General features: G+C 36.1%; 1 long non-coding RNA gene across 1 annotated transcript in view; it reads left to right on the top strand.

Moving 5' to 3' along the window:
• The first annotated feature begins 694 nt into the window (after nt 1-694).
• LOC121486419 overlaps nt 695-25,902 on the top strand; it is an 85,991-nt gene continuing 60,783 nt past the window's right edge. Inside the window, exons 1-4 of the long non-coding RNA XR_005986630.1 lie at nt 695-812; nt 1,023-1,045; nt 21,586-21,767; nt 23,946-24,204. This is a non-coding gene — a long non-coding RNA (uncharacterized LOC121486419). The remainder of the gene's footprint in view (nt 813-1,022; nt 1,046-21,585; nt 21,768-23,945; nt 24,205-25,902) is intronic.

Genomic DNA, 25,902 nt, shown 5'->3' with positions numbered 1-25,902 from the left:
GGTCTGCTAATTCCCTGCTTATATTTTAGAAGTATTAATATGGCTTTCAGAAACTAGAGCAAACTGATTGATTTCAGGGTTGAATATACTTGCCTTGAGCACTGAGCTTTAATTGTAAGGGGTTGGGAGAAAAACACAGTGGAAAAGATACAAGGACATAGTTGTGGTAAGTTGCTATGGGCCTTTGCTACATGACCAGCACTCTTTAACATTACTCAATGCTAACTAGTGGATTTAGTCAACTACAAATACCAAAAATTACTGTTTATTGGGCAGTAATTATGTGCCAGGCATTCATACTAGGTGCCTTACAATTCTTTTCCCTAATGTTTATGCATTGAGTTGAATAATGTCTCCCCCAGAATGCATGTTAACTTCAGAATGGCGTCTGATTTGAGAATAGGGTCTTGCAGATATAAGATGTTAGTTAAGATGAGGTCATGCTGGAATAGGATGGGTGCTAATCCAATGATTGGTGTCTTTATATGAAGAAAAAAGAGAAACATGGAGATTCACAGATACACACATAGGAAGAATATTATGTGATGATAGAGGGAGAGGTTGGAGTAATGACATCTACAAGCCAAAGAACACCAAGCATTGCCAACAGCTACCAGAAGCTGAGGAAGATGCATGGGATAGTTTGTTCCTCATAGTCTTCAGAAAGAACTAACCTTCTGACATCTTGATTTCAGATGTCTGGCCTCCAGAACTTTGAGAAAATAAATTTTAGATTTTTTTAAGCCGCCAGTTTGTGGTAATTTGTTATATCTGCCTTAGGAAACTGATACAATTCACATTAACACTTCAAGGTAAGTCTCAATGTCTCTTTTGAACAAATTTTAAAATATGACCTGACTCCAAGACCTATGCTCACTCCACCGTCTTTTAATCAAGACAAATTTAATTAAAAAATAAAGATCATTCAACAGTATAAAATAGTAATTAGATGATCTAATGAAAAAATATTATCCAAAGAGTTTATGCTAATTGACCACATACTCTTTTTCATTTGATTTCAGGAGGAATTCCCTTCATCCTGAAGGTCAGTATTATTTCAAGATGATTATTAAATTGTTACTACTTTGCTAAAACCTATACCTAGGGGATAGTCAAACAGAAATGATTTTGGTGATTTCCAAATCATATTAAGTTTCCTGTGCTTGAAGGAGGGAAAGTTAAGGGTATTGGAAGACCATACAATCCAAAGAATGTGCATATTCTGTGCCAGATGTCCAGAATAATCTGCTAGACAGACTACCAGGGAATGAATAGGAATCCAGCATTGAGAGCTCCTCTGCTAAAGTCCAGGGATATGTGGATTACCATGAATGGGCTTGGGAAAAAAGAAAAGAATCTTAAATGTCACAACACCAAACCAACATGGTTACCAACATGGGCACTGGGTCATGTGCAGGTCATGTGCAGGGTGGAACAAGAAGACCCAGGAATGGAGGTTTGATTTGGCCAAAGGAACAAAATGAACCATATGGCACTCAGACAAGAAGTCACAAGAAGGAGTTGGTCTGGAGAGAAATTTTATATATATATATATTAGCATCTCCTGAAGGAAATGCTAAAATTTAGATTTATGCTGAACTGAAAGGTAAAGATAGCAAGTAAGTGGGGGAAGATCAGTGTCAAGAGATTGAGGACAGGACAGATATAAACTGAAAGAGACCAAATGTATAACAGGGGGTCAAATATCAGAAATTCATGTTAAATAGGATCAAATAAGGATATGTTAGATGAGATGGGCATACTTTGTGTACACACAGCAGGATAGGTATGTGCTGCTTACAAGAGTAAGGTCTTTGTGGCTGGAGATTTTGGCAATGGTGGAAGACTACATCTTCTGAGGGAGCTAATGGTAAGATGAGGTAGAAAAGTCAGGAGTCCAGAGAGTCATTCTATGTGATAAAGTGCCTGGAGGTGTTTGCAGCGGATTTTATACTATTTTCCACAAGGGCAGGGATTAGTGTCAGAGGGTGATAATTGTTAAGAGTGAGAAGCAGTTCAGAGAAGGAATGACTCAGAGGGAATGAAAGGTATTTACAGAAATAGCTTGACTCTTTCTTCATAAAACTATAGGGGTGGAAGAAACTTTATTGTTTCCTCTAAGGTTCTTCCAGTTGGTTTAGGAATTAAATTGACATGAGACAAATTAATAGTAGGAAAAGAAAAGTATTAGTTATTATGTGTGCATGGAGGCCTGATAATGAATTTGAGACCCATAGAAATGACCAAGGCAAGCAATTTTTATGCATTTTAAACAAAGAGATGATTTGTGAGTGATCTACAGGATATAGAACAAGTAGATGTTTGGTGGCTTTAAGTAGTAGGGAATTCTAAGCAGAATTTGAGCTAAAGTAGTAGACTAGTACAAAAATAAATAAGATTTGTTTCTACAATTTTCTAGGCTTTGAGTTTCCCATCTCTGGTCGTAAGGATGTCTTTTTTACTTCTTGGTAGAGTGAGGGTAGTTTTTTCTATTAGGGACTGTTTTCTGCTTTTGCAGGGGACAGAGGAGGGTCTGAGGGTCCTTGAGCCAGAGATTTCCTAAGTAGCTTTAACTCAAAATAATTAATATGCCATTGTGGTGCATTTTGGAGTAGTTTGCTCGGTCCCTTATAAAACCTTACGAAGCTAACTCCTACTCCAAATAAAACAGCTTAGGCACTTTCCTGTAGCTCTTTGAGATACATCTGTACTACCTTAACGGTATAGTGTAGTAAGAGAATCAAACATGAGTTTAGCCATTTGCTAGCCATGGAAAGCTTGAAAACATCTCTTCTCCTTTTTGAACCTCAGTTTCTTCATCTATAAAGTGAGATAATCCTTACCTTGCAGGGTGGATGAGAAGCAGCCTGGCAATGAAAAGCATTTGGTAAATGTAGTTCTCCAATTATCCCAAACAATGTATGTTTCTTTTCTTCCCTTTTTTTTTTTTTTTTTGGTCCTTTCCTTAACATGTGCCTTAGGAACATGAAAAGCAATTTTATGAAAAATAGTAACTTTCTGTATATTAAAAATTATGCTAGATTATAGAGATATGAAATTGATAAAATCAAGTTTCCATTTTTGACCAACACATAACTCTTTCAGGGACAAAAACACATTACAAAAAAATTGAATACTAGTGTAGAAAATTCATGCCTAAGCTTCTGGAAGAAAGGAAAACAAAAACTAATTGAGGCAGAATTTCTTAGTAGTGAAGTCAGATTGAATTAATCTACCAGGGAAATGAAAAAAAAAATCTTATTGTTTGATATTTGAATTGTTAAAACTCTTTTAACACCACCCATTAAATTAATTCTGAGAAATAGTTTGTTAGAATTTATCTGGTACAACTATTTTAGGTATTTTTAGCATTTTAAAAAGTATTTTAGCATTTCCTTTGGGATATTTGGTAAGACTTCAGAACGCTTCAAACATTTAGAAAGTTTTTCTATGTTGAGACTATATAAAGCAAATGAAAAAATTTAAATATTGCCTAATTATCTACATGTTCACATGTTTCTCATATGATTCAAATATTAGATGCAAATTGTGTGTATTTTAACTTCTAGATTCCTGAGGGAAATATCATAAAAAGGGAAAAATTATTGTAGGGAGATAAAAATGAAGAGTTGACAGAGAATTGAAAGCCACCTATATAAACAACGCAAATCTATGGTTCTCATATATCCATCACTTACATTTCAACTCTTAAAACTGTTTTCTCTCTACTCAGTGGGAAGGGGCAGCAAATGTTCAAATTCTGAATCTAATCTTGAGTATTATCTACTTACAACCTTCACCCAAATCCTAATGATGAAATGATAGTTCTGAATGTTCGTTTTTTATTTTAAATTTTCTCTAATAAAGCCATATCATCTTACCGTTATGCTACTTTTAAATACGTGCCCATTTATTTAAACCACTGAATTCCTAATTCCTTTTAAAGTAGACCTTTCTAAAAGATTAAATCAGATCATAATAGTTCTAATCTTAACATTGATGAGCAAGATTCAGTAGTACCACATGACATATGTTACATTTTAGAGGAAGGATTAGCTTGAGTCTTTTAATCTGCAATTTTATTTTCTTGGGCCACCACAAAATGCTTTATAAACAGCAGCTCACAAACAATGTGGGTACAGGTTCTAATGAGAGAAAAACAAAATGGCTTCCTGGGAACGGAACACGAGTTGTGGCTTGACTCATATCAGGGGCCAAAGCAAATATAAGCCCACAAAATGAAGAGGGCTGTGTCTGACTTTGAATTGTTGTTATAATCATTGTAAAATAACTCATTGTTCACCAAGCAAGACGTAAACTATTCAAATTGACTGGATGTGTTACTTATTGGAACTAGGCAAAGAGCTTAAAATTCAAGATATTTCCATGTGCTAAGGATTGACTGTACTATTCATTTTCTGAGATAAACATCCTTAAAATTGTTGGCAATTTGCAAAATGTGAAGGGTGTACTTTTGGACTTCGGAATACATAGCTGTGGTTTTGAATTCTCTTTCTGTTGTTTAGGTGTACATACTTAGATTTTTAAAGCCCTCTGAGTCCCAGCTTCCTTATCTTTGAAATCACCAATTAGCTTTATTAGCATTGTGAAGGTCCAGTGTAAAAATTCCAGTAGACTACACAGGAAGGATCAAAAGGAGAGCCAAAAAAGAGCCAAAGAAAGTGGAAGAAGCCAGGAGATTGTAATGCCTTTTTATATATTCTCACAGAATCCTATGCATGAACCGTTCTGAAACTTACCTACTGTCCCATGATTTTTGGCCTATTTCTCTGTGTTAACAAACAATAAGCTTCTTTAAGGAAGTCACTGCCTTCTTTTTTTTTTTTTTTTCCTTCTCCAGAGTCTGGCTGACTCATAGTTTTGATTAAATGTTTGCTTGTTAACTGAATAATAGAATGGTCTCCCAGACACTGTGACCTGAGAGAGATTTTTGTCACTGAAATCAGTTAAGTCTTGAGACAACTGAGATTCATAGATAAGGCACAAGCTACTGATCTCAAATGCTTTTTTAGCAACCCTAAATTAATGTGAGAATTCTTTTTTTAAAAACTACAAATATCAAGAACTAGGGATCTATGAATCTTTAGTTTTAACAGTCTCCAGGTTATTCTGATATGCAGTCTTTTTTTTTTTATTTTATTTATTTATTTATTTTTTTTTTTTTTAAATTTTAATTTTATTTATGATAGTCACACACAGAGAGAGAGAGAGAGATGCAGAGACATAGGCAGAGGGAGAAGCAGGCTCCATGCACCGGGAGCCCGACGTGGGATTCGATCCCCGGTCTCCAGGATCGCGCCCTGGGCCAAAGGCAGGCGCCAAACCGCTGCGCCACCCAGGGATCCCCAGTCTTTTTTTTTTTAAACTACAAATATCAAGAACTAGGGATCTATGAATCTGTAGTTTAAACAATCTCCAGATTATTCTGATATGCAGTCAGATTTCCTGTTGGCAATCCTGAAGCTTTTGGCATTCTTACTCGTGATTCAACAGAAGTTTAGTATCAGAGTGCCCAAGCTGAACTAGCCAGGAACCAGCAAGTGGATAGGAAATAGTGCAGGCCATTAGAGAAGAGGATTCTGAGAACTCTAGGAAGGCATGAATGTGATAGTATTCTTGCATGGTGCTTGTCAAACTTATCTGATTATTTGAATCAGGGCAGGAAATCAGAATAGACATTGAAAAACAGTCTGGCAAGGTTGGGATCCTACCTCCAGTTGGCAAGTAGTTTGATCTTTCATACCTCAGTTTCCTCATCTGTAAAATAAAGATAATCATACTTCTACTTTAAAAGGTTCTGGGAAGACTAAATGAGATAACCTATGCAAACCCAAGTTCTTGGTATAGTGTATGATCAGTTCATATCTAAATAATCACTATCATGATTATCTTTCCAGGACCAAACAAATCCTATTTTCTTTATAAATTCTTACCTGACATATCCAGTTCATAAATATTTACCTCTCTAAAACAGCATACAAATTAAAAAACAATTTTAGAATTTAGTGCTATACTTCTATACTCTCTTGTATAATGACATTTTTTTTCAGTAATGATTTGCTTGCCTTATTCCTAGAGCTCTGTCTTCTGAAGAAAACATGCTCACTGATAGTCTGTAGCAAATACATCTATGTTGGGCTGAAGGTAGAGTGGGTTTCAAAAGCACATGTAAGAGGGACAATTCTATTCTACAAAACAATGTTAATTATAGCTAACTCCCATACTATAGAACATGAACAACAACAAAAATGGGGGTAATTCTTACCACTTTGTAGCATGTGCTTCCAAAATTAATTCCAACCACTGAAACATATCAAGGGAAAATGCTTTTGTTTTAAAAAAACATACACGTTTTTGTGGTCAGAATTCTAAACACTGGTTACATTTCTACGTTTTCAAAAGAACTCTGTATGACAATTTTGGATTGGGCAAGTGTGAGACAATCTGCTCAGCCCCTTTTAACTCCAACTTGCGGGCTCCCCAACAGTTGAAGAAAATTATTTTTCTTTGTGAATCATTTTGTATCAAAATGAGTCTAAAATAGATAGATTTAATATTAGTCATTGACTTTTTTTTTTTTTTTTTTAAGTCATTGACTTTGAAACAAGTTGAGGTTTCCCTAATTTATGTTTACAGGGGCATGCATACATACACAAATAAAGATGTTTTAATAAAAAATAATTTTAATTCCATGATTTAATTCCACTTACTTTACTTTGTTTAGTGTAGAATAGAGGAATTAGAGAGTTATGCAATTATGATTTTTAAAAATTTGTTTTGTGTTTGGTCAAAATTTTGAAAACTGATGAAATGATTAAAAATCCTGATTATAAAAATATGCTATTTGCGAAAACAAAACAAAATGAAAAAAGGAAAATGAAGGGGAAAAGGAAAAGTTTTACCCATTATCAGTTTACAAAGAAAACTAAGGTAAATTTTTGAATATATTCTTTTTTAAAAAAATATTATATCTATTTATTTGAGAAAGAGGAATGCACATGTGCGTGCACATGCACACACACACAAGTGCATAAAGGGGAGGAGGGGCAGGGGGAGAGACAGAGGAAGAAGCTGAATGCAGAGCACTGAGGAGACTGGATCCCAGGACCTCAAAATCATGAGGTGAGCAGAAGTCAAACGTGTGACTAAGCCACTGGGGTACCCATTAAATATTTTCTATCAGCATTTCCCCATGTCTCCTCCCTCTCTCTGTATTTCTGCACACACATCCACATGCACATGAATGCACACACACAAGGTTTTCACCAATTATGATTATATAATGTCTTGTTTCTGCTTTTTCATTTGATCTGATTGCCATTCTATGCCAGGGTAGATTAAGGGCAATAATAAATATTGCTGAAATTCTGCAATGTTTAAACATGCATTCAGAATAAAATTGGGTTTCAAGAGGCATGTGAACAGTGGGGAGTTCTCTTCGTACCTATATTTAACCTAGAGTCATACTTTATCTGGATCATTTTCATAGATAATTTTTGGATTCAGTGGTTTTTAGGGTGAGTGTTTTTGGCTTAATTAAAATTTTAATTTTAAAATGCAAAAATGAAGATTAGCAAAACTAGCCTATGACTCTGATTCCTTACATCTTTCATAGTCCTTTTTGTAACTATCATAATACAGTATTTACTAAACATTGGCATTAACATAGCAGTGTGTGGGAAAAAAAACAAAAATCATTTTAGTTTCCAAAACCCATCTCCCTATGAATGTTTAAAAATTTCTATTGCTCCTAATAGAAATGATCTATTCTATTTGACTAGTCCTTAGAAATAATATATGTGTATTTATATTTTGACTTTTGAGCAACATGTATATTTCTGCTTTTGAGCAACATGTATTACTAATTAAAATAAACTCATTAATTTGTATATTATGCTGTTTTGAAGTAAGAGCATGGCTATACGAATTTGCTAAAATTGAAATACTTCCCTCTCTTGCTCCTGAAACTGAACAACTCTTAGTGAGACTCTGCATGCTAAATATGCCAGATAACTTCATAGATTCCAAGTTATTTTTTAAATTGACATATTCCTTTTAATGTGGTACCACGTTGCTTAAGATAAACATGCCCGTGGTGGCTTTGAAGCCAAAAGCTGAGTCCATTTCCTTATTAAAAGAACTCAACAACATGAAGAATGAAATGGCAAGTGCCTTTGTGAAAGCCTGGCTCTATTCCCCTCTGCCTCAAGGTACTCATCAAGCAAGCCAGGGCTTTTCTCTCCTGCTATGGCAGAAATCTAATAGATTGTCTTTAAAATTTATTTAACAGCTTCGAGGTGCCAATGGTGCTGACAAGAAACAAGAATTGGGATTAGCTTTTGTTGGAAGAGTATCGTATCCAAATAGCTTTTCATTGGTAAAATGAAGAATACACTGGTTATATTTGGCACTAACTCACAAATAATTGGCTTTCACTTGACAAATTTTAGCAAAATTATGTGGAAACTAATCAAGTAGATGATATTTAAGACAAAGCAAGCTACCTGGATTTTTGATGGAGCAATTACTGCTATTAAAATATATGCTTTTATTTATTGTCAGTTAAGGATGCCAACAACTAAATAATTTATAAGTAAATTAATTAAGTAAATAACCACATTATAAAAAATAAACAAAAAAGCAAAATTCAAATTATAATAAAGAAATAGCAAAAAGCAATAAAAATTCTGCAATTAAAATTGGTAATCACCATTTAAAATTAACTTTTCTAAAGGATTTAATATAAATTACTTTGATAGATCTGAAAAAAGCCAGGCAAGCAAAAGAAAATCGAATATGAAATGTCTGATTCAAAGTTACATTTGTTATTTGTACTTTTTCTTTTAACCTCTTAGGAACTTAAAAGATTGAGTTTTTTTTTTTTTTTTTATTTATGATAGTCAGAGAGAGAGAGAGAGAGAGGCAGAGACATAGGCAGAGGGAGAAGCAGGCTCCATGCACCGGGAGCCCGATGTGGGATTTGATCCCAGGTCTCCAGGATCGCGCCCTGGGCCAAAGGCAGGCGCTAAACCGCTGTGCCACCCAGGGATCCCAAAGATTGAGTTTTGAATAAGGCAGTTGACTTTTCATAGTTGCTTATGTTGTAGTCTCTTTTAAAATTGTGATATTAATAGAAGCTCATAGGCCTGATACTTTATTAAAAGTGAGACTCATTGAGTAGATCTGTGTGTGGTTCTGATAAATGGAAAGCACCTGGTACAGAGTAGGCTCTACATTTGTAGTTTTTTTGTTGTTGTTGTTTTTGCTTTGTTTTGAGAGGGAGAGGAGAAGAGAGTTGAATGAGGAGGGGCAGCAAGAGAGGAAGAGAATCTTAAGCAGGCTCCATGCCCAGCATGGAGCTGAATATGGGGCTTGATCTCACAACCCAGAGATCGTGATCTCAGCTGAAGTCAAGAAACAGATGCCTAATTAACTGAGCCATCCAGGTGCCCCGAATGTATATTTTTTAAAGATTTTATTTATTTATTTATTTATTTATTTATTTATTTATTTATTTATTTATGAGAGACACACAGAGAGAGGTAGAGACATAAGCAGAGGGAGAAGCAGGCTCCTTGCAGGAAGCTCATGTAGGACTTGATTTCAGACCCTGGGATCACTCCCTGAGCCAAAGGCAGATGCTCAATTGCTGAGCCACCAGGTGTCTTACCCCTTATATATTTTTGATGAGAAGAAAACATACTGTAGAAAATCCTTTAAAATACAATTATGAAAATAAGGGAAAACTAGTTTGGGAAAAATAAAATGTGTTACATCTACTGGTGCCACTCATTTTGCTGGTAGAACATGTAAGATGAAGTTTGAAGTACTCTACGTTAATAAACACACATAAGAACTTCTTGTATTCCATTTGGAAATGATTAAAAATAGTTAAGATCAGTTTCAGGCTTATCAAAAGAATACTTTTATTGATTTCTAACTTTTTTTACTTAATTCAAATAAGTATCATATTAGCCTCTCTATCTAATCCAGAACATCTCATTTGTCCAAAATTTTAACTCATATGAAAGACCACTCTTTTTACCACTAACCAGGATTATGATAGTTATTTTAAGAAAATATTCAGTTATGTTATGCCCAACTTTCATTGCATTAATTGCATGGATTCAGCTAAGATTTGGTTTATGCACAAGGGAACAAAAAATTATAACTGGTGATTTTTAATCAAAATTATGACCAAATAGAGTATGCTGCATCAGATCTAGAATTCAAACTCACAAAAAGGGGGGAAAAGTATCTTAATGGATAAACTAACTAGTAAATATTTGTAACAAGGATACCTTTCTGACATTATCTGTGTGGACCTATGTGAGCAGAAATAAATAAATAATTGGTTCTTGGAGAAAGAATATGTCTTGAAGTGGACCATGCACATGAAGCCAAACAAATACCATTTACTAAAAGGAAGTGGGTCCTGTATAACTGGAGATTATGATAATGCTATAAAATAGATCATTGTCCATCAAACAAAACTTGAGTGATTTGAATTGATTGAGGATGTTATCTACTTGACCTGGACACAGAGCACAAGTTAAAGATTATGTATTTACTGATTTTTTTTTTAAATGCTAAAGCCTTGCTTTGGTGTTCATGCTTTGTGTGGTGCCCCTTACACAGTAAATGCTTCATAAAGACTTTCTGAGTAGTTCATGCAATGAATGTCTTTTGGGGACATACTGAAAAGTGTTATGAAATAGTTTTATTCCTTCACATTATTTAATTTTATTTTTAAAAAAATTTTTAAATTTAAGTTCAATTTGCCAACATATAGTATAACACCCAGTGCTCATCCCATAAAGTGCCCTCCTTACTGTCCATCACCCAGTTACCCCATTCCCCCACCCATCTCCCCTTCTGCAACCCTTTGTTTTCCAGAGTTAGGAGTCTCTTATGCTTTGTCTCCCTCTCTAATTTTTCCCACTCAGTTCCCCTCCTTTCCCTTATAATCTCTTTCACTAATTCTTATATCCACATATGAGTGAAACCATATGATGATTGTCCTCCTCTGATTGACTTATTTCACTCAGCATAATACCCTCCAGTTCCATCCATGTGGAAGCAAATGGTGGCTATTCATCCTTTCTGATGGCTGAGTAATATTCCATTGTGTATCTTCTTTATTCCTTCACATTTAAAAAAGCACTTTTTCAAAGAGATCTTACTTAATCAACCTTAATGAGCACCTCATTTCTAAAATGGAATTAGTGGTACCTACTTTATAAGAATATTGTGAAGGTTAAGTGAGGGCACATACATATCTAAAAACATAAAATAACATTTTAGGGCAATGTGATTCAAGGGAAAGTACATGAGTCTTATAATTAGGTAAACCTACATTTACACTCACCTAGTGAAAAATTGCATTATTATTTGTTCCAATTTTTTACTTCTAATTTTACATCATTATACATCCATGTCTTTTGCCATGCATGTAATTTGGCAATGTTTCCTGTGATAGCTGGAAATTTCCTTGCCTATTGATTTTGGGTTTGGCCATAGGAATTTGCTATGGAGTGTTAGTGAAAGAATCAAGGCTATGAGAGGCAGCATGTGTTTTTACTCTCTTGTGCTTTCATATTTGTGTGAGGAGAACATGTTTAAGCTAGTCTGACCCATTTCAAAAAGACTGGAGAGTCATGTAGAGTGAACTGGAATTGGAGCCCCAGCTTATCTTTAGAACAGTAAGTAAGTGATAAATGAATGCTAGTTACTGTTGGCTATTGAGAACTTTTGTGCTGGCATTATATTAGCACTAGTTGGCTATCCTATGGCCCTATTCAATTACTTGGAGTGCAGAAGTTATTTTTTCCAAAGCTGTTCAGATGGTTTTACATTTAATCTCTTCACATATCAGTAGTGTCTATAATATCCACATTTATGGAAATCTATGACTAAGAAACAAAATGTCTCTTAACACTAGGCTAGGCACCTTAGCATAATTGTTTTTATGTATATTTACCGTATAGCTTGATATATTTCACTATATTTATTTATGTTATACAAATTCACTGATTTTATACATAGATCATCTCTGTGATAGTATTTATGAAATTACTTATGACCGACATGATTGTACTCTGAAGTTGTACCTGCTGACATAAGAAAAGACTGTCAAATATTCTGGGCACTGAAAGTCCTCTAGGTCTTAGTGTATTGATTTGGTTGTGTTGCTGAAACATTGGGTTAGGCATGATAGGACAGGCTCTCCATCATCTGCAATGCTTGCATACAACCCCTAAGTTGACAAGGTCAGCTTTTTCTATGTAATAAAGGGCTGAAATAAGCTACAGTTAAAAAAAAATAGAAGGCTTAAGAACATAGATGTCTCTCATGCAATGGTTTGGAAGTGAGTGGTCTTAGAAGGAAGAACAACTCAAATCCTTGTGGTCACTGCTGTGATCAAGTACTTTCTAAGACATACTCCGCCCTCAAATAGGACACTGTCATCGTATTTATGGCTAAAACTGAATGACTGACATGCTCAGGTTTCAGCCAGTGGAAGAGAGAAGAGAGAGCATAAGTATCTCTATGGGTTTCCGGCTCCAGCCAGGAAGTGACACATATCAGTTCTGTTCACATATCACTTTTGAGAACTTGGCCACAGCGAATTGCAAGGGGGCTGGGACATGTAGTTTCCAGCTAGGTAACCAAGTTCTCAGCTTCAACCCTATTACTATATAGCTCTACCACACCTACACTGAATTGGGAGAAAAAGGGTCTCTTTCAACCTCTTCTCTACCTAAATAGAATCCCCTTTCATTCTTAGGCCGTGCAACTTCTGCATTGCTTCTAATCTCTAATGTAATCTTTTGGGAGCATATGTACAGAGCTCCTACTTCAATTCTCTACTATCTAGCTATATGACTTTGAACAAGTTACTCTGGAGTCTCAGTTGCCTTATATTTAAAATAAGCTTTATTAAAATACTCATCTTGTAAAATAAAATTTGTGTAGAAGCACTTGGAATAATGGCTGACACATGCTCAGCATCTAGTAAATGTGTCCTATCGTAGTTGTAGACATTGGATAATCTTTGTTCATTGTAATGGCAGGGGACAGTCACTGATTAGAAGGTACTACTAATAATTGTTGTTGGAGTCAACCTGAGATCTGGATTCCCACAGGAATGAGATCCTAAGAAGAGCATTCACTTTACTGTATCTCCATCTGGTTGCTCCCCACCCAAGTCTCCAGCACTCTGGGCACATTTGCTGTATGACATAATGGATTTGGGCAGGAGAACCTTTCTGTACCTTCACGTGTCCTTGGAGCCTGATTTTTGCAGTTTTGCTCCTTTCTGCCCCTAACAACTCCTACCCAGAGGTTCTAAAGATGCTCGGTGCAAGTCATATATATGATTCTCTGCAGGGCCTGCTTGTGATAGGAGAGGACCTCAATTTGGCTTGATTAGCCCCTGACCACCTCACAGAGGTCTGTGATCAGAGACATCTCAAAGCAGGCCTGTGCAGGCAACTTCACGGTAGGCTTATGCAAGCCTCACAAACTCAGTTTGACTCCAGATGGGCTCCTTTCTTGCCTAATCTCTAATGAGATGGGGTGGATTTCATCTCAGTTGCTTAGGGGACAGGCATCCTCAGTGAAGGGGAGCCCAACTGAAAAGTTTCCCAGCCTGTATGATTTCACAATCTCTGGTAGGTGGAAACAATCTTGTGCTTTTGCTCCCTGAGTTTGATAAGCATATTACCACTCCCTTCATCCAACAAACTCACTAGAACTGCACTGTCTAATATACTAGTCACTAGCCACATGTGCTACTGAGCTCTTCAAATGTGGCTCGTCTTGGCTGAGATGTGCTGAAATTTTAAATATACACTGAGTCTCAAAGACTTGCATCATGTGAAGAAAATGTTTCAATATTACTAAATAGTGTTTTAAATAGATTATGTGAAAGAATCTTTTGGAAACATTGAATCAAATAAAATACATTATTAAAATTAATTTAATTTGTTTTTTATTTTTACTTTTTTGAAAAAAATGTAGCTACTAGGAAATTTAAAATTAACATGAGGTTCATATTGTATTTTCCTTTGGGCAGAACTGAAATAGATACTATGGACCAACGCCAAGCCAAATAGGGATATAAATTTTAATTCTGTTTATCTTCTAGCAAAATTGAACATAATTCCAAGTAGGCAGGTGTTTTTTTTTTTTTTTTCAGAGCCAGTATATAGTAGATATGTAATTTGCCAATGCAAGATAAATTGTGTAGACTCTTGACCACCACAGCTGACCATAGAAGCTTTATGCTTTATTGTTGATTAAAGTTTAAAGAAGAAACATTGACAGTCAGTGTTACCTGATACTGTGTAAATTGTAGTTAAATTCTATAAAATTCAAATAACATCCATTTACATAAGAATGACTCAAACAAGTTGACTTGGGTGATTCGATAAACTGCAAAGACTGCAAATTAGAGATGAGGAGATACAAGATTTCAATATTAACTGTCAGAACATGAATTTTTAAAATACTCCTATCGTATACTTCTATGTTTAATCAGAAGTAAAGTTAGTAGTGACAAGTAGTGACTTATCTAAGCAAGTCTTAGGAGGATTCTAATTAGCTGAGGATATTTCTTTCTAGTTACTGTCTCTTTGTATTTTGATTGATAGAATAATTACATTGTTAAATTATGGGTGGAGGAATTTGGTGCATAGGAATCTGGTTCTGAACTGAATTCTATTAGACGTAAAGAGGTGTTTACTAGCAGGCTTATTTCTGTCAACTTTTAGAAACTTGATTTTTGGTTGTTTGTATGTCTGTGTACATCAGGATACAATCATTGATGTATTTCTAGTAAGGGCTCTATTATGGTTGTATGACTGTATGAAATAGCAGAAGCTGATTAGCAGGCATTGTGAGGCCACTGTCTGTGTGTCTGATGCTCAAGATGGAAGTTCGCATGGATAAGGGTAGATGGTGTGAAGTGGAGGAGAACAGGAATAAGCTGGCACTCATAAGCATCGGTTCTTACTGTCGTTTACTTTGATGGCAGAGATTTCCTGCAGAAGCCAGTCCTTTCATTGTGGAGCTACACACACACACACACACACACACACACACACAAGTTGGAAAAGCAAGAGGAGAATTTAGTAGAATGTAGAGCTGTTGCAGACCCTGCTCCTGACTCACACCAACGAGGTGAACCAGAGGATGAGTGACAATTTGTATGATCTGTACCAATGGTGACTGCTTTACTTCTACCCTCCAAATCAGAGTGGCTCTTGGCTCACCATCAGTGGAAAGATCCGGGGAAGGAAAGTCAGGGAAATGTAGTTCAACCTAGGCAAGTGGAAGTAATACAAAGCCACTATTGTGTCTTTTCAGGTGTGTCTTTTAAAATGCATTTCAATCTGTCCTCCATGCATATCTTTCTCCCCTCCACAGCAGGTGCATGTTTTGAACATGTGGGCATTATCTCCTTGGTGTATTTTTCTTTGTTTCTGTCTTTTGGGCCTGTTTTTTGTTTTGTTTTGCTTTTTGTTTTCCTGTTCTCGGATTCTATCTTTTCTTTCCTGCAGCTTTGCCTCTTGGCCTCTTGCCTATTTGTCTCACTCTGTTCCTTTATGACCAAGGGACTAAATTACTTTTACAATTTTTTTTTACTCCATTTAGTGAATATATTTTTACAGTCTCTATTCTTAAATTCAAATACAGGTCAATTTAGATTTATTTCTAGAAAAAAAATAAAGCAACTTTTAAAAAAGTTGATTGTCCCTAGATTAATGTTTTCTGTGAGTTAATAGTCGTGGTAGAAATAGTCCGATCAATATTGAAAGTAATCGATGCCAAGCTTTAATGGGTATCTCAAAGCAGCTCTGACAGCTGCCATGCATCACCTCTTGCCACTGCAGCATTTGACCAATACTCCATCTGATTTTTAAAGAGTACTCACCACCTCATTTCACTGTTCTGCAATTTTTATGTTAGAGAATGCCTCAGGGAGTCAGGAGAGGTAGCCTGGGATCTCTAGAAAGTATTCTTTTCCAATATTTTTTCTAGAGGCCTTTTGAAACCATCATCCATTTGCAACAATTACCAAATTAGTAAACATACAATTGCCCAAGTAGATGTTATTATTTTTTCACACTCCCATGTGGACCAGATGACTGGGACATTTTTCTTCTGTAGCCTAAATGTGTGGGAGTTTGATTTTGGAAGAAGGGTCATTTTGAAAGTGCCAATCATTGCTTAGTGTGGTGCTGAGGGCATTGATGAAGAGGGAAGATTTGTATGTACTGGAGAATGGCACAGAGCAGCAGCGTACCTGGGTAGAAAAAAATAAATGTCAGGGAATAAGCAAGATGGGAGAGCGCAAACAAATTTTTTGTGCGTCTTAGCTTAACAAGGATAGACGTATCTACTGCTATGTATCTTCAAAAAGTCTCACATCTAAAACCTGTAATCAGTGAGATGGACCTGGTCTTGCCTCTGTGTGTAGGTTCAGGCCCTCTCGAGTCAGAAGGGGTAAGGGAGACTTCAGTTCAGGATGAGGATCGTTCATGACAGCTGGGCTTCTGTCTCAGGTACACCTAAACTGCACACACATACCCACTCACAAAACCATACCCACAAAAAGGGATGAGTTATAGTTATTATACTGATATCTGACATTGCTACAGAATTTCAGAACTTACAGATAATTTACTATTTCAGAATGCAGAGAATAAGAAGTCAGTGACCACAATTAGGAGAGAGTGTGGAGACAGTCGATAGCAAAGAACAAGGAGATAAACAGGGAAGACATGCCCAGGGATGGGGAGTACCTAGAAAGTAAGAAACAGAGAATAAAGTTAATTGAGGGGACTTTTTACCTTATCACAAATCTAATCAACCAATGACAAGTTTCCTGCGAATGCCCCTAAGCGTCTTGAAAAGAGATGCAGCAGATTGGAGAGTACTGAGATTTCACAGTCTAGACTACAAAATTAATTGAGAACATTTGGGAAAAAAATATTTCAAGATTTCAGAAAAGGACAGCTATGCAGACTGCTCTTACTAAGCCCATGTGAATTGTTGAAAAACAAACTTCGAGCTTTGCAGGGTTTTGGAATGCTGATGAAGGCGCACAAGTGTTTCAAACAGCTCTTTGGCCATGGAGAAGCAGAGCTGGACAATTAGTGGGCTGTCACCACATTGAGCATTCAGGATCTCGGTGGAGTTAATCAGTTTAAGCAACCCAGGGACCTCTGATGCGTGGTTATGTATGTAGAAACAAGAATAGCCCCAACTGACCTCAATGACATAGCAGTCATATGACTCCAGCTCAACTGCCCTGTAAAGTCTGAGCAAACAACACTGTGGATCCCCCCATCACCCAAACACACACTGCCCCAGAAAGCTGACATCAAAGGAGAAAAATAACCACTACCTGTTCTCTCAAAGAATTGACATCACTTAATTCCTCTGGACTCATTCTTGTGTAGATTAAAAGCCTCCCCCACCCACCACAGTGTGTGGTAGTTCTATGAAAATTAGGATGATGTTGATTTTAGCAAGGAAGCTGTTCTCTCTTCTCTAGGGTTGTCCTATTCATTGCTATTCTCTTCAGTGCCCCTCTCCAGGCATCCTTGACAAGCAGAATTGGAGTATTTGGAACAATAGACTTCATGAGACTCACATTTGCCGTGACCTTCTCTGTCTGTGGGTTTCCCTGATGCAAAAGAGAAAAAAATAAATAAAACACATGCTTTCAGTTCTCACTGTACCCTTTAATGTAGGCGTTGTGACTGGGCTGTCTTCAGCCTGAGGTGATCAAGCTGTGTCGTGTATGAGTCTACTTGAGTTTTGACAATATGACAGAAACAAATGTGATAGCTTTTGTAAGAACTCAGCTTTTCTTTTTGTAATAAGCACATGTTTCTTTTCTTCAAAATGACTAGCAGACTGGTTCAACATTTTGGAGGCCCCCAAAACATGAAAATAAAGCTTTATTCAAATGTGAGGAATTTTGAAGAGCTTTAGATGTGTTTCTTACAAGTCAGTAATTCCATTAGAGAAAAAGGTACCAGTGCACAGCATGTCAATAAGAATATGTGGATGATTGTTGGGAGGGCATGGAAAAGGTGGGGGTATGCAGAAGTTGTAACACAAAGATGAACTAGCAAAATGAGAGCTTCTCTGTCATGGCTGGGAAGGGTCTGGGTCCGGGCAGTGTGATAGAAAATCAGGATGCTGCCCGTTGATTGTCCCTGCAGGAATGTACAAAAATCAGGTCATATGAAGCTTGGGGATCTGAAGACCCAGTCCAGGAGATAAACTTAGCCTTTCACCCTAGTGAGCTAGGGTCAGAAAGTTGGTAGTGCCAACAGGGTGGAGATGGTGTCACAATAGGGTCAGAAAGTTGGTAGGGCCAACAGGGTGGAGATGGTGTCACAATCATATCGGCTTCAGTTAGAGAGTCCCAGAAAGGAGCTCATAGTGGAATTCAGCTTTATACTGAATTGCTTAGGACAGACACCTAGGAGGTTTAAAATGGGTTTCACTATAGAGTATGGAAGTTCCTTAAAAAGTTAAAAACAAAACAAAACAAAACAAAACAAAAAAGAAAAAGTTAAAAACAGAGCTACCCTCCAGCAATTGCACTACTAAGTATTTATCCAAAGGACATAAACATAGTGATTCAAAGCAGCACTCCAATGTTTATAGCAGCAATATCCACAGTAGCCAAAATATGGAAAGAGCCTAGTTGTCTATTGACAGAAGAATGTACAAAGAAGATGTGGCATATATATACAAAGGAATATTACTCAGCTATCAGAAAGAATGAAATCTTGCCATTTGTAATGACGTGGATGGAACTAGAGGGTATCATGTTAAGCAAAATAAATCAGAGAAAGACAAACACCATATGATTTCACTCATGTGGAATTTAACAGGGAACATAGGGGAAGGGAAGGAAAAACAAAATAAGATGAAAATTGAGAGGGAGGAAACCATAAGAGATGCTGAACTCTAGGAAACAAACTGAGGGTTGTTGGAGGGGGGATAGGGTAATTGGGTGATGGGCATTAAGGAGGGTGCTTGATGTAATGAGCACTGGGTGTTGAATGCAACTGATGAATCACTAAATTCTACCTCTAAAACTAATAAAAAATGAATCTTGCTATATAGGAAGAGGACATGAGTTCCTTTGGAATCACACATTATGCTGTGTCTTCATAAATGCTTGATTAGATCATGTCTACAGGCAAAATTCTTTTCAGTGAAATCTACAAAGGAGAGTAAAAAATGGCAGCAATATTGTTTTTCCTTCATCTCTTTATATTCATGATGCTAAGGGACAATATATAATTAACTTTAATCTGGTATGACTGTTTGGGGACCAAACATTATTTCAAGGATAGGTCTTATTTGGATTTGGTTTATGTGTTCAATCTTGTAGTGTACAGTTTAGGGAGGAGATACAAAAGTAAACTGAGTAGGGATATTGTCATGGATCATGGATAACTTATTTTGCCGTGTTATCCATGATCATTTTCCTGTTGTTTCTTTTTTCTTATAATTATGCTCATTAGAGAGATTCTGAAAAGTACAGAATATAATTTAAAAGTCATATTACCAATAGTTTCACCACAAGCGGCCATTGCTATTAACATTAGGAGATACTGCTTTGTAGCTGTTTTCTTGGGCTCTGCAAATCATAGAATATACTATTAACAAATTTTTTAAATTTTAAAATGGGCACAGTCCTTATGTACCCATAATAAAGAGGACTGAAATAAGGCAGTACTGATTTTTAGTGATTTTTAAAGTACACCAAACTTGTCTGTGCTCTCTCTAGTATTTTCAGCTTTACCCTCCTGACTTTCCTTATGTGGTGGTGTTTTGTCCATCTTTCCCATTATATCACATAAGCTATTGTGCCTTCATTTGGCTTGTTCCTTTGTAGAGAACCCTCCACCTCTAATCCCTACTCCAGTCCCAACCTCTAGTAACATATACATATTCAAACAGGGATTTTATAATACCCAGAACCCCTTGACGTCAAAACTTTGCACATCTGATTCAGTAATGATTGAGGTAGACTGAGAGTCTCCAAATTCTATGATGTTGTATTTAATGTCCTTAGCTGGGACTCCATATGGGATGATTAGAAAATGTTCACAACACTGGTGCTTCAGAGAGGGGCTCCCTTTCAGGATTCACTAAGCCCTTAATTTAGAACTTGCTTATGAAGATATCCTATTTCTGTTTAGGAATGTGTGTATTTTCTCTTGTTTCTCTTCTGTGAGCACCATTTTACCATCTAGCTGTGTCTCTATGCCCCAGTCCAGTGAAGGAATTTATCTGGTGATAGGAAGAAGGTTTAACCTACAAATCTAGAAGTTCAGCCTTGATTCCTCTCTTTCTTGCACGTACCCACCTTACATGCTCATATACACATGCTCTTCTAATCCATCAGCAGGTTCAATCAACTACAGCTTCAAAACACATCTATAATTCAGCATAGTTTTCTCTATCCACTATCGACTCTCCTTGTCCAAGCTCCTGTCAGGAACAATTGTGAAAGACTTTGAAATGAGCAAAAAATATCACCAGATGTTTAGTCTAACAGATTTTTTCCTAGTTATCTGTGCCTTTTATAGTTTTTGAGCAATTTTACAACTCTTTTAAATTGTAGAAAACTGACAGTAATGCATATGATTCTTATTCATACCAATACAGTTGGTTGTTGCCCTGTGGATATTGGCCAGTTTTGCATCTATTGCATTTGAAATCAATTCCAGCATTGCAGATTGGTAATATATGTGCATTCTTTGACTTCTCCTTTGAATTAGTTGTAACACTTTACTGGTTTCTTTATTAATGAATGAATTAAATACCATCTTTGACAAATGTTCATTTTATTTTATTTTATTTTTTTCAAATGTTCATTTTATGTTTGTATGAGAGTCATGGTCTTATCTTAAACATTATTTTTGAACACTATTTTCAGTTTCCTCTGGATTATATCAGTCTTCTAACTTGTTTGATTATTTTCTTCTGTTCTCCTTTAGACATTTTTCCATAGAGCAACTTGAATGATCTTTTCAAAAATTAAAATTGTGCCATCTTGATTCTCAGCTGAAAAATTTTCAAAGGCTTCTTATTGTTCTTGTAATAAAATCTGAACTCCATAGCATGGTTTACAAAACCCTAAAGGATTGAGAATTTATAACCTCTCCAACCTAATCTTATGTCCTTCCCCTGATTTGTCACCATAGTTCAGCTATACCAGCTCTTTCTCTCCCTGAAATTTATCAAAACCTTTTCTACCTCAGGACCTTTGCACTTGCCTATCTCTGTCATGTTTTATCTCAGGCATTTGCCTGGTTGACTCAGTGTCATTGCTTAGGTCTCAGCTACTTTTTCAGATTCCTCTGAAACCTTTTGGTCTCATTTTCTTCCTCCGATAAGCTTTCCCTAGTTCATCTTTAAAAAATTGTCACCTGCATTTACTATTTACTTTGTCCTATTTATTGTAATCCACATTGAGCTTACTTATTCCTTTATCTCATCTATATTTGACATCCCTGCTAGAAAGAAGACTCAATGAATGGATGAATGTGTGGTCATACTATCTGCTTAATGCTAGATATATTTCATATAGTAAAGAGTATCTGTTGAATAAATGAAAAATATGGGCCATGAATTACCAGAAGAGGAAGAAGTCCTTGAATTTCAGAGAAGAGACCTGGGGACAGATGGCTGAGAAAACAGAGGTAAGTACTAGATAAATGTTAATCAGAAAGATGGTGTGTTCCATGATGACCAGTAAACCAGGTGTAGGTGTGGATATATCCAGGAATAGGAACATGTAAAGGGACAGTGCTCAGATATGAGTATGAGTCTTTGGAAGAATAGATAATCCATCTTTTATCTACTTGTTAGTCGTATATATTTAGTGCTAGCCCTTGTTGTTTTGGGACTTTGGTAGAAATTCAGTAATTACCCCCAATCTCACCAATGTAGTAATTTTATTATCTGTGTTTTTAGAACATTATTATTATGCAATTAATGCTAGATGAGTATAGACTGAGTGAGTGAATACTTTGTATGTGAATACAGTTAACAGAGAGAGGGATAAAGAAGATGCTTTGATATACTAATGACAGTTGAACTGATATGGGGAGATAAAATGTTGCTCTGAGAGTAGTTTGAATAACAAGAGCTCATTGTCCACCAATCTTTCTTTTATTCCAAGTCCTTCATGATCTTATTCTCTTCTTCAGTTGCCTTTCATCTTCTTCTTTTTAAAAAAGATTTATTAATTTATTTGAGAAAGAGCACATGTGAGTATGGCAGGGGCAAGAAGGAGAGAATCTTCAAGCAGACTCCCCACTGAACTTGGAGCCCCATGTGGGATTATCCGACAATCCACAAGATGATGATCTGAGCCGAAACCAAGAGTCAGATGCTTAACCAATGGAGCCACCTAGATGCCCCATCTTTCATCTTCTAATCACTTTACTTATCAATATTGATCTCCTATTTTTTCAGTATATTTTACTTTTTATTGTCATTTCTCTACTGTCTTCACCTTCTCCAGAAAATTGTTATGAAAGGGTCAGAAAGCCCCAAGTATCTCACTCATTCCATTGAGATTTTTGAGAACATATACATTAAGGACCCTAAGTTGATGATTTTAGTGATGCTGGTATTTTAATGTTTTTTAAAAATATATTTATTTGAGAGAGAGCATGAATGGGGTGAGGGGCAAGGGGAAAAGCAGACTCCTCGCTGAGCAGGGAACCTAATGCAGGGCTCAATTCAGGAACATGACCCAAGCCAAAGGGAGATGCTCAGCCAACTGAGCCACCCAGGTGCCCCTGATATGTTAATGTTTAATGAAACATCATTAGAACATCAAAACATCCAGACTATGAAAACTGAGTAATAACCATGAAATTATGATCACAGCTAATGGAAGAGATGTGATGTCTCTACTTGGATCCCCCAGAAAGTAGAGCCTGACCAAAAACTTAAGTCCTTGTACTTTACTGGGGGAGTGACATCCAAGGAGGTAGAGAGAGGGCTAGGTAAACAGGGAAGGAAGGAGAGCAGAACAAGAATGCTTTATGCAGTTGACCAGTGCTACAGATGACTAGTTGTTTGAGCTTCCAGGTCCACCTAAAGAAGCCTATGAAATGAATTTCAAGGTTACCCAAATAGGGAAATGGAAGAGAAAGCAAATCCATCAGCTTACATTCCCCTTTAGTCATAGGTTCACTCATGGGATGATAATTTTTCAGCATCTTGAAGTTGTGCATCAAGTTTGTGAACACCAAGAGGACTCCGATGGGGCTCACTATTACAATGCCATTTAAAAAGCTTCTGGGCAGAAAGAAGTGATGTGTTTTGCAGGTTTGAGGTGAGGCACCAAAGGTTGCACTGGTATGTAAGTCTAGGTGGTTAGAGTAACAGACAGGGGAGACCAAAAGGACTTAAAGGAGTGTAATGAAATGTTCAAAATACAAGTAAGTAGCAACATTAAAAAAAAAGGAAAGGAGGGACAGAAGACAGAGAACAATTAACCAGCTAAGTGAACCTTATAGAATGCAATCCATCTCTTGCAACTTCAGACCCTTCAATCGTGAAATGATGGAACGAATGTTTGGCTGAACAGTGTAATCATGCAATGATCTTTAGAAACACTAATGCTTAGGTCCCACTCTCAGATACTCTGCTTTAATTTGTCTCTAGTGCAACCCAAGCACTGGAATCAAAAAACAAAAAATTGCCTAGGTGATTCTCATATGTAGGCAAGATTGAAAATCTTCATTTACAGCCTCTAAGGGCTCATTCAGTTCTAATGTGTTATTATTGTATCTTTTATCTGCTATTTTAAAAACTTCTTGTGTTCTTGTTCTTGTTCTTCTTTTTTTTTTTTTTTTGAATAGGCTCCCCACCAAGCATGGAGCCTGATGCAGGGTTTGAACTCAAGACCCTGAGATCAACACCTGAGCTGAGACTGAAGGTCAGACAACTAACCAAATGAGCAACCCAGGTGTCCCTGTAAAAATTTCTAAGGAAAAAGATTCTCTAACCACATTCAGCCAGATGTGTTTTATAAGAACTTTCAAATTCAGCAAACTTATATTCCTCCTTTTAAGAACCATATCTCAGTTAAGCAGATGATTCTGGATTCCTCAATTTTAGGTAAACTATAAGTTAAATTAATTATTTCAATGGGCCTTTGATTAATATGTTTTTGTTTCTCTGGAATAACTCTGTTGCAATTTCTATTGGCTTCACAGTATAGTTCCTCAGAAAATCTGTCTGGTGATCTTCCCTCTTGCCAAATTCTTTTGGAGAAATTGCTGACTGGAAACTCTTTTTTCCTATTTTGCAATAATTGGACTGATTTTCAGTTACTTGTCTCTGAAAATATGAAATACTAAGTAGACATAAAATTTTTTTAAATATAAAATAGATGTAAGGTATAAAGAATGAAAATGTAAAAAAAAAACAAAAAAGCCCATGCATCCACTACTCACTTTAGAAACGAAAAAGTAAACCAAAATTCTCTGTGGGTATGCCCTGGCATTATAATTTATTATATTACAATCACTCAAATGTAGCCTCCCCTGTGAATGTTGTGTATGTGGGTGATTGAGAGAGAGAGAGAGAGAGAGAGAGGCAGAGAGAGAAACAGAGACCAAGATGGAGAAGAACAGGGAGTAGGGGTGGGGCGGAAGGTCAACTACATGAGGCATTTATGACCACTACTAAAACTTATGTACACAAATTTTCCCACCTTTTAGATAGAACTCAATTACATAGTCCCAGCTAGATGGCAGTATGCCCAGTATGAAAATAAAATGGTTTGCAAAAACATGACATATTCTCTGCTATACCATATAATACTTTGATGAACATTCAAATTGCTTTCCTTTATTACAATTGAACTGTTATAGATATTCTTTAATAAGTCTCTCAGAATTTCTCTAGAGACAGTAGCTTTTGAACAATTTTTTTTGCCATAACTCTGTAAGAAATGTATTTTACGTTATCTCCTAATATAAATGTATACCCATATAAAAACTTGAAACTGGAGGGAATTTTCACCAAGAAATAGTTATCCATTATTCTTTAAACAAATTCGCCAACTTAGAGTTCTCAATTCTGTTGCTTTTAACTTGTCTAAACTTGAATACTAATTCTCCCTGAGCGGAAAGAACCAAAGGCTGTAAAGATGTTACATTATTTTTATTTTTATTTTTATTTTTATTTTATTTTAGATTCGTTAAACTTTTCAATTATAAGTTTCCCATGAAAAACAACCTACTTATTTCTGAAAACTGGATTTGTTCCACATTTCTCTTTTTATCAAGATCATTTGATCTTTCCCCAAATCCAGGTGGAGGCTATGAATGAACCAATCTAAGTGAAGGGCTTTACTCAGGTCTCACGGGACAACATTGATTTCATGACCACAGCCTGTTTTATTATTAGGTTTGGAATTTTTTTCTCAATTTTGTCAGTGGGTAGGAGAAATACCATATTGCATTAATCTGACTTTCTTATGGAAAGCATAAAGTGAACTTTTTATTTTCCGAATATTTGTGGACCACTGAATATGTATGTGGATGTATTTATATGTATATGTTTTTAATTATATATTTCTTATAAAGTCCTTTGCCTCTTCCTTTTTTATTAAGTGCTTATATTTTTCATATTTGATGAGCTTTTAATATAAATTTAACCATTAATATTTAAATGTAAAAAATAGGTATGTTTAAGTTTATGTGCAGTTTCACTATATATAATATATAACATACATGAGTACATTTCTTCCTTTTTTAATGACCAGGACAGAACTATAATTTAAAATTATTAATGGGGAAGTAGTAGAAA

This window comes from Vulpes lagopus, chromosome 3, assembly GCF_018345385.1.
Source record: "Vulpes lagopus strain Blue_001 chromosome 3, ASM1834538v1, whole genome shotgun sequence".
Taxonomy (NCBI): Eukaryota; Metazoa; Chordata; class Mammalia; order Carnivora; family Canidae; genus Vulpes; species Vulpes lagopus.
Note: the sequence above shows the minus strand (reverse complement) of the source record. Positions and strands in the feature narration are given on the sequence as shown.